This window comes from Hypanus sabinus, chromosome 8, assembly GCF_030144855.1.
Source record: "Hypanus sabinus isolate sHypSab1 chromosome 8, sHypSab1.hap1, whole genome shotgun sequence".
NCBI lineage: Eukaryota > Metazoa > Chordata > Chondrichthyes > Myliobatiformes > Dasyatidae > Hypanus > Hypanus sabinus.
The window spans coordinates 108,669,454-108,682,836 of record NC_082713.1 but is presented as its reverse complement, the minus strand read 5'-3'; the positions used below and the strand labels follow the sequence as shown (position 1 = coordinate 108,682,836).

At 35.7% G+C, this 13,383-nt stretch overlaps 1 protein-coding gene across 4 annotated transcripts in view; it reads right to left on the bottom strand.

Moving 5' to 3' along the window:
- ppp1r12a (protein phosphatase 1, regulatory subunit 12A) overlaps nucleotides 1–13,383 on the bottom strand; it is a 238,941-nt gene that overhangs the window by 117,749 nt on the left and 107,809 nt on the right. The gene's annotated exons all lie outside the window — the stretch shown is intronic.

The window sequence follows — 13,383 nt, the reverse complement described above, 5'->3', positions numbered from 1 at the left end:
TTGATCCTATTTTAACCAGAGTTTCAAACACCAGCAGACATCTTTTTGTTACATTGGTTGAGGAATACACAATGGTGAGGATGTGATATTTTCAGTAATATCACCTGCGGTCTCTTTCAGGTTCTCTTATCACCAACTCCCATATTCATACTATCATTGATCAGCCTCAACTCACTGCAAATGAAAATGAAGCCCACACCCTTGATACTGATATCTTCACAGTCAGAATATTCCACTGTCTGTTTCAGCCAGCTTCCGATCTTCACCTTCCACCCCTGTACAATTCCACTAACAATGCCCAGATTCAAACCTTTCCTTTTTCTGTTCACTTTTCTTGCTGTGTTTGCTGGTTTGAACTGGCTTCCCTTCCCACTACACATTGTCTTAACTTAACTTCCTTTGGGCCACATGTCCATGCAAACTATCAAGTTCAGAAACTTCTAAGCCCAGGCAATTCACTGGTTCATCAAAATATTTCTTAAAATGTTATAAATCTATTTGCCTCTACTATCTATTCAAGTAGTACAGTCTTGATTCCAAACTTGTTCGGTATGAAGTCCTCCCTCAGTTTCCCTCAAGACCCATTTTAAAACTGTGCACTTTAGCTTTCAGACACCTCTGCTTTAGATAAAAACTTCCTATTCTCCAACTTATGTATGCACATCAGAATTTTGTTGACCTCCAACAGATCCATTCTCAGTCTCCTCTGCTTCAAAGAAAAACCAGCTCAGTTTCCCCTCATAACTGAAATGCTTTACCCCAGGCAACATTCTAGTGAATCCTCTCCAATTTAATCATGCCCTCCCTATACTTCAGTGATTACCAACTTAATGGTATCATCCTGTAATGTGCAACTATCAAGTTTAATCAAACTGGCCAGTCTCTTGCTGAGACTCTATTCGCAGCCCCACCCTTCCCCAGACTGCTGGCTGTCCAGCGGAAGGGACTGGACCCAAAATGCCTGCTGTCTGTTTTATTCAATAGATGCTACCTGACCTGCAAAGTTCCTCTGGCAATTTGTATTGTTCCAGACTCCACCATCTGCAGTCTTGTGTCAACATTAAGCTTCACTGGTGCTTTCGTTTCTGATCAGCCATCTTTGTCAATTTTAGCTTAAGTGTTAATTTTTAATCCAAATATGTTACTGCGAGCCAATTTCAGTTTATTTTAATCATAAGGTGTTTACATCATTCATTATCTGAATTCCATAATGCAGACACTTGTGCAAGTTCAGTAATTACACAAATCCCACAGCATCGTGAAAGACTGGCAGCTTCTTAATTCAACATTTCCTATTGTCAACCTATGTAAGACTTGAATTTGTGATTAAAGTTCCTTCATCCAGTACCAGAAACACAGATTTAATGGAAGACATAAATTTTTAATAATTAACATAGCATGTATATTCCATGGGTAAAACAGAAATACACAGGACATGTGAACATTATCAGAAAAATTATTTTATGGGCTTGATGCAATGTGTACCAGAATTGCCCAAAGGTCCAGAGAGCAATGAATTAAGTGACCTGCACTTTGCAGATGTGGACAAAGTTACCGGATAATGCTGCCTAAAGATTTTACTCAAATAAATTCTACTTCTAGTTCCTGAACCAATACTGTTAATATCGTCAGCAATGGATATTGCGACAGTTTATGTCCCGACTCAGCGCTTTATTTGAAGACGTAACAGCTATCCATTAAAATCGTCCTTCATCAATGAAGAGCATAATTAAATAAACAATTTACTCTTCATGGAAAGCCAAACATTAGTGTTTTTTACGCTCTGGCAGCTAGTCTTTAAACCTGCTAATCATGTTTCATTGAGATTTCAGAAACATTTTCTATATCATGAATGCAAGCTAGAACTATTTCAATATTCTGCACTTGACACAGCAATCATCTCCAAGCAAGGGGTGAAACCATTAATCTTGAATTGAAAATTAAAACTGGGGTTCAATGAGATTTACAGGAAAATGTCGTTTCCTGCTTAGCATTGCTGCCTGCCACACCTCCAACAATGTCCACAGATCAGCTCCAGGGTCATCAGCTGGGGACCACCCCTCATTAATGTTTTGCTCCCTTAGCCCCACTGCATCTGGTGATGGAACAATGGCAGGGACATCTTCCTGCAGCTTCCAATGTGGTTAGTTAGTCCCGCAATTTCTGTCGTTCCTCCTCAGCTACAGCCAAAAACTGCCCTTTTCTACCTCTTCAGGCAACTTGTTGGTGGCCCTCCTGAGCCTCGCTCCAATCACTGCAATATCACCGAGTAATCTTGTCATCGATACGCCAAAGTCCCAACGTACGACCAGCACAGGGTAGATGATCCCCCATCCACCTTCCTTAAACTCAGCTGCCAGGTCTGGGTACTTCAGCCTCTTCTACTTGTGAACAGCCCCCACTCCCCTCTCCTATGAGAGTATTAACTCAATGAGGACTGTCTTGGTGGCTGCAAACCACAGTACTGTCTGGTCAGAGAAATTCAACTTATACTACACAACCAAGTACAGTGAATTCTGGTTAATTAGGGCAACTTTTAAAGAACAAACACAAATTGAGAAAATAGCCGGGATTCCCTCTGTTTATTTGGGACACCATGCCACTTAATTGGGACAGGAGACTGTTGCCCAACAGCTAATAACTAGCATCAGTAACATGCACTTCATATGGCTGTAAGACACTATACCTTGCTTAGTGGGCAGTTTTTATAATAGTGTCACTTGCATGAACCTGTGCTCAAAAAACAGTGATTTTTGTCACTAACAGTTGACAAGTAATAAGCAGTAAGACAATTCTGAACTGTTTTGCTAATAGTTTCAAGCATCCAGGTATGCCTAAAATGGCCAGGAATGAATTTCACTACATCAGCAAATTAGAAACTATGAAGAATTTGAAGATATCAGCAATTATCTTGAATGTTACAGTGAAAATGAAACTTTGTAGAATGCAAATGTCGAAAGCATAGTTTGAAGGCCGCCCATAATCTACACTAGGTGTCTGCACTCGTTTTGTTCATTTACGCACTCGTTTTGTTCATTTACAGTCAATCAGAAGAACAGCAGCGACACTGGATTAATTATTCCATCAATAACTACTGGGAACTAATACACTTAATTCTACAAATTTTTTAAAAACTTTTTTTAATTGGGTTTTCAAATGATTACAGAAAGAAAAAAATATATACCCTTCCCCCCTCCCCCTTAACATCCCTATCGAGAAAAAGAAAAAGAAAAAGAAAAAAGAGTGCCTGGATATCAGAAGATCCCCACATGCTCCACGGAGTTCGTAATAACTTTAGTATTTATATTTATTTATTTCCCCAAATAACCAATTATTTATCTTCAGAGCACCTACAAATTTAATCCTGACTTTTGTAAATAAGGGCTCCAAATTTTCAAAAATGTTTCATATTTATCTCTTAAATTTTAAGTAATTTTTTCAAGTGGAATACAGCTGGAAATTTCATTCTTCCAACGATCTATACTTCAGTATGAATCCGATTTCCAAGTAACTGCAATAGCCTTTTTGGCTACTGCCAAGGCAATTTTTATGAATTCTTTCTGATATTTATTCAATTTGGGTTTCGATTTTATCCCTTCAATATCGCATAATAAAAATAATATTGGATTATGTGGAAGTTGTGTTCCAATAATTTGTTCCAATAAAACTCTTAAATTTGTCCAAAAAGGTTGAATTTTAGAACAAGACAAAGTAGAATGTAAAAAAGTACCGATTTCTTGGTTACATCAGAAACACTAATCAGATAAATTTGGATTTAGTTTATTTATTTTGTGGTGTAATATATAATTGATGTAAAAAATTATATTGCACTAATCTTAACCGGACATTTGTTGTATTTGTCATACTATCAAGACATAGTCTTGACCAATTTGTTTCTTCAATTTTAATATTCAAGTCACTTTCCCATTTTTGTCTTGATTTATGGATTCCTTGTTTAATTGCCTGTTTTTGAATCAAGCCATACATACAAGCAATAATTTTTTTAATTTTTCCTTTCTGAATTAAAGTTTCTATTTCATCAGATTTCGGCAATAACATTGCTTGACCTAATTTTTCTCTTAAATAAGCCCTTAATTGGAAGTAACAAAAAAAGAGTGTTGCTTGATACTTTATATTTATTCTTTAATTGATCAAATGACATTAATATACCTCCTTCAAAACAATCTCCTATATATCTAATCCCTTTTTGAAGCCAATTATATAAAAGTTGATTATCCATTGTAAAAGGAATAAGTCTATTTTGAATTAAAGATCACTTTGCTAATAAAGATTTCTTTGTCTCATCATCAACATTTATCTTATTCCATAAGTCAATCAAATGTTTTAATATAGGAGATTCTTTCTTTTCCCATATCCATTTAGATTCCCATTTATATATAAAATCTTCTGGTGTATTTTCTCCTATTTTATCTAGTTCTATTCTATTCCATGCCGGTCTATCTTCCTCAAAAAAGGATGCTTTATAATAATTCTTAAACTTTGGAAGTTGTAACCCTCCTAGATCAAATTTCCATGTCAATTTTTCCAACGATATTCTTGACATCTTACCTTTCCAAATAAACTTCCTCACATATTTATTTAACTCTTGAAAAAAGTTCTGGAGTAGTTGTATTGGTAGTGATTGGAATAAGTATTGTAGTCTAGGGAATATATTCATTTTTACAGTATTTACTCTACCTACTAATGTTATTGGTAATATCATCCATTTATCAAGATTTTCTTGAATTTTTTTCAATAATGGTAAGTAAATTAATTTATAGTTCTTTATGTCATTATCAACTCTTATACCTAAATATTTTATACTGTTTGTCAGCCATCTAAATTGAGTTATTAATCGACATTGACTATAATCTCCTTTAGTAAGAGGTAAAATTTCACTTTTATCCCAATTTATTTTGTAACCTGATATTTTCCCATATTCTTCTAATCTAGAGGATAATTAACGCAACGAGTACAATGGGTTTGTTAAATAAAGCAGAACATCATCAGCAAATAAGTTAATCTTGTCTTCCTCCTGGTTAACTCTGAAACCTTTAATATCTGGGTCCATTCTAATTAATTCAGCTAATGATTCTATCGCCAACACAAATAAAGCAGGTGATAATGGACAACCTTGTCTAGTTGACCTTGTTAACTGAAATGGTGTTGAAATTTGACCATTTGTCACTACTTTAGCTTTGGGATTAGTACTTAAGGTTTTAATTCATTTTATAAAAGATATTCCTAATCCATATTTTTCCAATACCTTAAATAAAAAATCCCATTCCAATCTATCAAATGCTTTTTCTGCATCTAAAGCAACTGCCACACTCATTTCCTCCCTCTCTTGTGCCAAATGAATTATACTAAATAACCGAGTTACATTATCTACCGATTGCCTATTTTTAATAAATCCTGTTTGATCCATATGTATTAATTTTGGTAAGTATTTAGATAATCTGTTAGATAAGATTTTTGCTATTATTTTATAATCTGTTTAACAAAGAAATAGGTCTATATGATGTTGGCTTTAAAAGATCTCTATCTTTTTTTGGCAATACTATTAAAATAGCTGTCGAAAAAGATTCTGGAATTTTATGCGTTCTTTCCACTTGATGTATTAACTCCATAAAAGGAGGAATTAATAAATCTTTAAACTTTTTATAAAATTCAGGCGGAAAACCATCTTCTAATTTATTCTACAAATTTGACCTCATTACAGTAGTTGTTTTAGTACTGTTCTAATTTGTTCTGTAGTTCATTTGAACACATAATTTGTTACTCAGTTAATCTGTAGTTTGTCTTTTTTATTCCTTTTCAACTGGTTCCATGAAACTTCAACTAAATGAAGCAGCCACTTAATTGAGCCACAATGTACCAGTGCCAATGTGTCCTAATTAACGAGACCCTCTATATTTGGCAAGTTATTTTGCAACTGGTTCCTGGTTCTTTGTCAAGTAGGCACCTCCGATGTCCCATCTACATCTGTAAAGACACAGAAGATCAAAACAATCCGATCAAGTTTGCAATGCCAAACTCAGTATCTGCCAGAGGAAACTGGAACGATCATTCTTGATTAAACTACAATAAATGTAAATTTCCCTTTCTTCAGAATATTTCCATCACAGTTCCTTTGCATATAATTTTGATACTAAAATTTTGAAATTGATATTTGAGCAAAAACACTTCTGGCTTCTTCCCCCTTCCTTTCTAGTCCTGATGATGGGTCTCTGCCCAAACCTTTGTCTGTTTATTCCCTCCATAGATGCTGCCTGAACTGCAGAGTTCCTCCAGCATTCTGTGCATTGAACTTGAAATTTCTGTTTTTCACTTTTCTTTTAAGCATGACTAACATTGACTCAACTAAAGTACACATTTTGGCAGACAGACAGCACATAGTTAGTAACGGTTAATAAAGAAAATTGGATGTGCATGGATGGGAGGATATGGAAAACTATGTTCCAGTTGTGGGCTGATGGGACTAGGCATAATAAGAGTCTGGCACAGACTAGATGGCCCAATAGCCCATTCTGTTTTGTAATGCTCTTCGACTTGATGACTAGCATTGTTACTGACAAACTGCCCATCACTACACCCTTAATTTTCATAAATGACTTCATAGTTCTCAGATATTTACAGAAATAAAAATTTCACAGCATGACTGACCCATTTCAAGATTAATCTCTTGCCTGATCAAACATACACTTGTTTCTGTAGTCTTGGAATTTCTACAGAATGTAGCAAGAGTAAATCAGAAGCAGCAGTGTGCAAAATATGGAGAATAACGAAATGGCTAAAATTAAAGCAAGATATTCTGCAAAAGAATGCCAGAAATTATGCTGAACCTGAGGTCTGAAATCTGATTTTTTTTTTAAAAACTATCCAGGATGGCATTATTTACCATAGAAACACTAGAATACATTATTAATTTGGAAAATCATTACAGACTCTTGAGCATCATTGTGGTATTTATTAATATAGCAAGAAGCTACCGATACAACATCTTAGTTGAGCTAATGAGAAAATCCATCAACAGAGCAGTAATGCAAAGATTTTAGCAATAAGAGTTAGCCTCATAGTATCATCCTTGGGGCAATGACATGACCTTCAGAAAGTTGTCAATCCATAGTCACACCAGGGACTTCAGCACGTAAGTGCAGTCTCAGAGAACAGAATTTTGCTTGAAGCAACCAAAATTTTAAACCAAGATCTGATAGCTGCAATGAATGCAAAGGATCTTTACTCAGTGGAATTCTCCAAGCAGCCTACTCTCCTAGATTTCTCAAGCAACACTACTTATCTTTCTTGTTTCAATTTGGTTGCCAAATTCCCCATGTCACTGCAGTGATTAAATTGCCTGTCAAGTTCTCCAGTTCAAACCACATTCTGAAAAGGCCAAGCTTTCCTCATCTCATTTCCAGCTGCAAGACACCATAACTCATTGTGAAAAGTACAGGTAGCCTTCAACAAAACAAGCGGATATACTCGAAGCCTTTATCACAGCTGTAATGCAGATTAATAATCTTAAATTAAGGAACAAACTTTGGGGGAATAAACAGGACCTCTCATGCTCACCATACATTCGAACCATGACCAAAGAGTCACCAATGAGAAGAAACAACATTACAAATGAATTGGTCACTTTGAATATGAACATGTGTGTTACTTAACAAGTAATCACATTTACAATAAATATATTAAAAAAGGTGTCTATGCTAGCAACGATGCAACATAAATCTCTTTTTCTTTTCTTTCTTTTTAAGTCTTATTAGTTTTAAACAAACATAAATGAAACATGAATACAAAGTGTTTGAGAGTACATAATTAATAGTTTAAATAGACATTCAGATATATAATAATAAAAATATATAACCTCTCAAACTCAGAACATTAATGAACAAAGAAGTAAAAAGAGAAAAAGAAAGAAAAACCCCAAAAAAAAGGAAGAGAAAAAAAACACTAACCAACATGGGCCATTGAATAATATTAAGTACATATACAGTAGTGCCAATAACTCCGAACCTCCATCCAAATAATTAAGGATAATATAAGTAAGGTTTAGGAAAAGACAATTCAACTCATGTGAAAATGTTGAATAAAAGGTCTCCAAGTTTCTTCAAATTTAACTGAAGGATCAAAAACCACACTTCTAATTTTTTCTAAACTCAAACAAGAAATAGTTTGAGAAAACCTCTGAAATACAGTTGGAGGATTAATTTCTTTCCAATTCAATAAAATAGATCTTCTAGCAATCATTCATTGAGATGAAGCGGATAAACGGTTATTGTCCATCATTGGTAAACCGAAAATTGCAGTAAGAGGATGCGGTTGGAAATTAATATTTAAAACTCTTGAAATAATACTGAAAATATCTTCCCAATAATTTTGTAAACAAGGACAAGACCAGAACATACGAGTCAATGAAGCAACATCAGAATGACATCTATCGCAGGTTGAATTAAGATGAGAATAAAATCAAGCCAGTTTATCCTTAGACATATGAGCTCTATGTACAACCTTAAATTGTATTAGGGCATGTTTAGCACAAATAGAGGACAAATTTACCAATAATAATTTTTTTTCCCATTGCTCAGTAGATATAGGACAACACAACTCTTCTTGCCATTCCTTCTTATTTTTTTCTGATACATCTGACTGTAAATTCATGATCATCTTATAAATGATGGCTACTAAACCCTTTTGATAAGGATTAAGGGCTAAAATTCTTTCTGTAACGTCCAATGGACATTCTTTCGAAAAAGACTAACTCATTATACAAAAAATTTCTAACTTGCAAATATCTAAAAAAAATGGGTTTTAGGTAAATTATATTTATTAGATAGCTGTTCAAAGGACATAATGTTATCATCCAGAAACAGATCACGAAAACATGTTATACCCTTTGTTTTCCATAAAAGAAAAGCCTGATCCATAGATGAAGGCCGAAAAAAATAATTAGATATTATAGGACATGATAAAATAAATTTATTCAAACCAAAAAATTTACGAAATTGAAACCAAATTCGTAATGTATATCTGACTATAGGACTAGTTATCTGTTTATTCAATTTGAATAAAGAGAAAGTAAGTGAAGATCCTAAGATTGAAATCAATGAAAAATCTTGCACAGATTTACATTCCAAATTTACCCATTGTGGGCAAGTAGCTATAGTCAATTCCTGTGTCCAGAATATTAAATACCGTATATTAACTGCCCAATAGTAAAATCTTAAGTTTGGTAAAGCCAAGCCACCCTCCTTCTTTGGCTTCTGTAAATATTTTTTGCCCAATCTAGGATTTTTGTTCTGCCACAAGTAAGAAGATATTTTAGAGTCAATAGTATCAAAAAACACTTTAGGAATAAAAATTGGTAATGCTTGAAATAAATATAAGAATGCAACATAAATCTCAACTTCCATTGCATTCTGTGGCAAAGAATCTACGGCTGCAGCAAGTTCTAATCAGTAGCATTAAACTGTACATCACAGAATACATAACTGAAGAGAAAGAAACTTTAACACTTTCCCTAAAGCTCAATAAAATTTCCCCTTGGTTAGTAGAATTTATTCTGGATGGTACAAGTTTCTGTTCATCTTATCACTGGTTAGCTATATCATTCTAGATACCTGACACACAGTTTTCAGCACCATTCATAACCATTGTATAGCAAATTTCCAAAACTGAAGCCACAGGTTAAACTCTCAAAATAATATTGTACAAAGGATAATTCCTTGAAAGTGGCATCACAGGTAAATAGGATCATAAAGAGAGGCTTTGGTAAATAACCCTTTATAAATCAGAGTACTGAGTACATGAGTTGGGATGTTTTATAAGACATTGGTGAGGCCAAATTCTGGAGTATTACGTGCAGTTTTGGTTCACTACCTGCAGGAAAGATATCAATAAGATTGAGGAGTACAGAAAAACTTGAAGACCTGAGTTATAAGTAAAAGCTACACAGGTTAGGACTTCATTCCCTGAAGCATAGAAGAATGAGGGGAGATTTGACAGAGGTATACACAATTATGTGAGATTATAGATAGGGTAAATGCAAACAACCTTTTTCCATGAAGTTGGGTGAGACTTGAACTGGAGGCCATAGGCTCCCCAGAAATGCTTCATCTTTCACCTTCAACCCAAAGAGAAACTCTTTCAGACAGAGGATGGTGAGTGTGGAACATGCTGCCAGAAGTGGAGGATGCGGATTCAATTGCAAGATTTCAGCTTGGACAGTACATGAATGGAAAGGCTATGGTCCAGGTACAGGTGATCGGACTACGCAGAACAACAGTCTTGGCGGACTGGATGGGCCAAAGGGCCTGCTTTTGTTCTGTACTTTTTTTTAATATATACTATTACTTTATTTTATTTCTTGCTGCTGATTTTAATACAGGTGTCCCCCACTTTTTGAACGTTCACTTTACACAACTTCGGTTTTAAAAAAGACTTGCATCAGTACCTGTTTTCACTAACCGAAAGAGGATTTTCACTTTTACAAGAAAAGACACCCACATTAAACTTGTGCTTACCCTGAGAAAGACTACCATGATCATGAATCCTTGCATGGGCAGGTGTATGCCCATGTGACATGCCAATTTTTTTCTACAAATCGGTTTTGGCTCAATCTTCCCGATTCTGGCAAGTGAAACTACACTGTACGTACATTATTTCTACTTTATATAGCTGTGTATTTATCATATCATTCCTGCTTTTACTATATGTTAGTGTTATTTTAGGTTTTATGTGCTATTTAGTATGATTTGGTAGGTTATTTTTTGGGTCTGGGAACACTCAGATATTTTTTCCATATAAATTAATGGTAATTGTTTCTTAGTTTTACGCCATTTCAGCTTACAAACAGTTTCACAGGAATGCTCTACCTTCAGATAGCGGGGGAAACCTGTACTACAATTCTACTTTGTCTTACACATCGAAAAATATTGATTTAAAACAGGCTAAGAAAGCTTAAAAAGTTAACTTCAAACCCACTATCCATCCACAGTATTCAATTCCATCTCTCCACTTCCAAATCTAAACAGCAATTATGCAGACATTAAATTATAAACTTGTATGATTCATCCACTGAAACACATTTTTGTATTTGTCTGTTAACAAAAAAACTTTGGACTATGTCTAACAAACTTGTGATAGATTCAAGTAAGGTCTTTTCAATGACAAATGCACCTACAGGAATTGATTATTTGAAGCATTCATACAATTAAGCTCAGCTTCTTGATATTTAAAAGCTTGGGGTAAGAGAAGTTAAAATTGGAATTACCAGCAGAGGGTGATATTGCACACTGCAAGCATCTTAAAGGCATAATTTCCACAATTTCACATCTCTGCAAGTTAGTGACACAAATTACATCAGTCTGAAGTAACACGTTTCTCCTTTCAACATTAAATAGTAAACTAAGATTTAAGAGCAAGTTCTATTGTGCTACATGACAAAATTGGACATAAATCCAACAAAATGATTATGCAAATACAAGGAAATCTGCAGGTGCTGGAAATTCAAGCAACACACACAAAATGCTGGTGGAATGCAGCAGGCAGGCAGCATCTATAGGAAGAAGTTCAGTTGCCATTTCGAGCTAAGACCCTTCATTAGTCCTGACGAAGGTCTCGGCCCGAAACGCCGACTGTATTTCTTCCTCTTGATACGGCCTGGCCTGCTGCATTCCACCAGCATGTTGCGTGTGTGTTGCAGTAATGTTTATTTTCTGTTAGTGGATAGAATATGCACTGATAACCCTCATTTCTCAGAATATTCTGCGGCAATATGGTAATCAGCCCGATCCTGCTTTTTTTGAGACATGATCTAACTGCAGCAGCCACCTCAAAGCACTAGAATGTTCCTGCCTATGCAAACTTTCCAACACAAATGACAAAATGTGCAGTAAAAATCAGCGTTCTTTCCCAGGATCCATTACCACCATCAGCACCCTAATTCTATTGGGGACAGAATGTTGTTCATGTGCCTGGGTGCCAGACTGGTGAAACGGGCACTCTGTTCTGAGTAAGAAATTACCTGGTGGACAGAAGGAAAGAATCCACTGCATTCACTCTGTCCCGTGGAAATTTTGCCCTAGTTGTGACACTCCTTTGACTATGACCAGTCCAATAAAGTCATAGCATTCAGGATCACATAGAAGCCAGTGTGCACATTTGGGAGGCAACATGCACTTCCCAATCAGAAAACATATTGTAACTAACCTTTTATACTACCACTCAGGTGGAGGGAGAACACTTCATATCCCCCCTAGGTAGCCTCCAACCTGATGGGATGAATATCGATTTCTCCTTACTGTGTTTTCTTTCTCTGTGCCCCTCCTTTCATTCCCCCCTCTGGCCTCTTGCCTCTTCTCTACACCTGCCTATCACCTCCCCCTGGTTCACCTCCTTCTGCCCTTTCAACAATGGTCCACTCTCCTCTACCAGATTCCTTCTTCACCAGCTCGTTACCTTTCCCCACACACCTGGCTTCATCAATTATCTCCTAGCTTTTCATTTTTCCTCTCCTCCACCTTTTTATTCTGGTGTCTTCCCCTTTTCCAATCCTGATGAAGGGTCTTCACCCGAAATTTCAACTGTTTGCTCATTTCCACAGATGCTGCCTCTCCTGTGATACTCGTCCAGCATTTGTGTGTGTTGCTCTAGACTTCCAGCATCTACAGAATCTCCTGTTTGTACAATACCCATAATAACTGCATGGAATTCCCCCAGGTACCCTGGTTTCCCTCACATTCCAAAAATAGGGTTTATGTTGTGGGCATGCCAGAAACATGCCAACACTTGCAGGATGTCCCATCACATATTCAGAATGTGTCGGTTGTTGATGCAAATAACACATTTCACTGTGCATTTTGATGTTTCGATAAACATGGGACAAATAAAGCTAATCTTCACCGATGTTAATATCTTTTGGTGCTCTACTGAATCAATATAACCATTATCTGTAAAATAGAGAGCTCAGAGCGGAAATCACAGCAGATGCAAGCACCAGCAAAATTCTTCCTGTGTTATTCTTATTCAAAAAATTAGTCTGCACAAATAAGGTATAAAAGAGTGAAGCACTCTTATACAATAACATCTTGCTCATCTCAAACAGCCATCTCATTCACTTGAAGCACTGACATTCCTGGAGGCCAAACTCTCATTTCTCTGCTGTCCCCAAGTTAAATGCAAATAGTCAACTACCTTAAAAAAAATACAATTTACTTGATTTTCAAACAAAAGTTACTTCTGCAAATAAAGATTTCCCAATATAGGAAAGGTTAAAAAAAAACACCAAAATCAACTATTATTAGCATAAGGATTAAAGAAACTTATGAAAGACACACTCAGTCTTTCAGGATATCTACAGAAAGGATGGTCCACAAG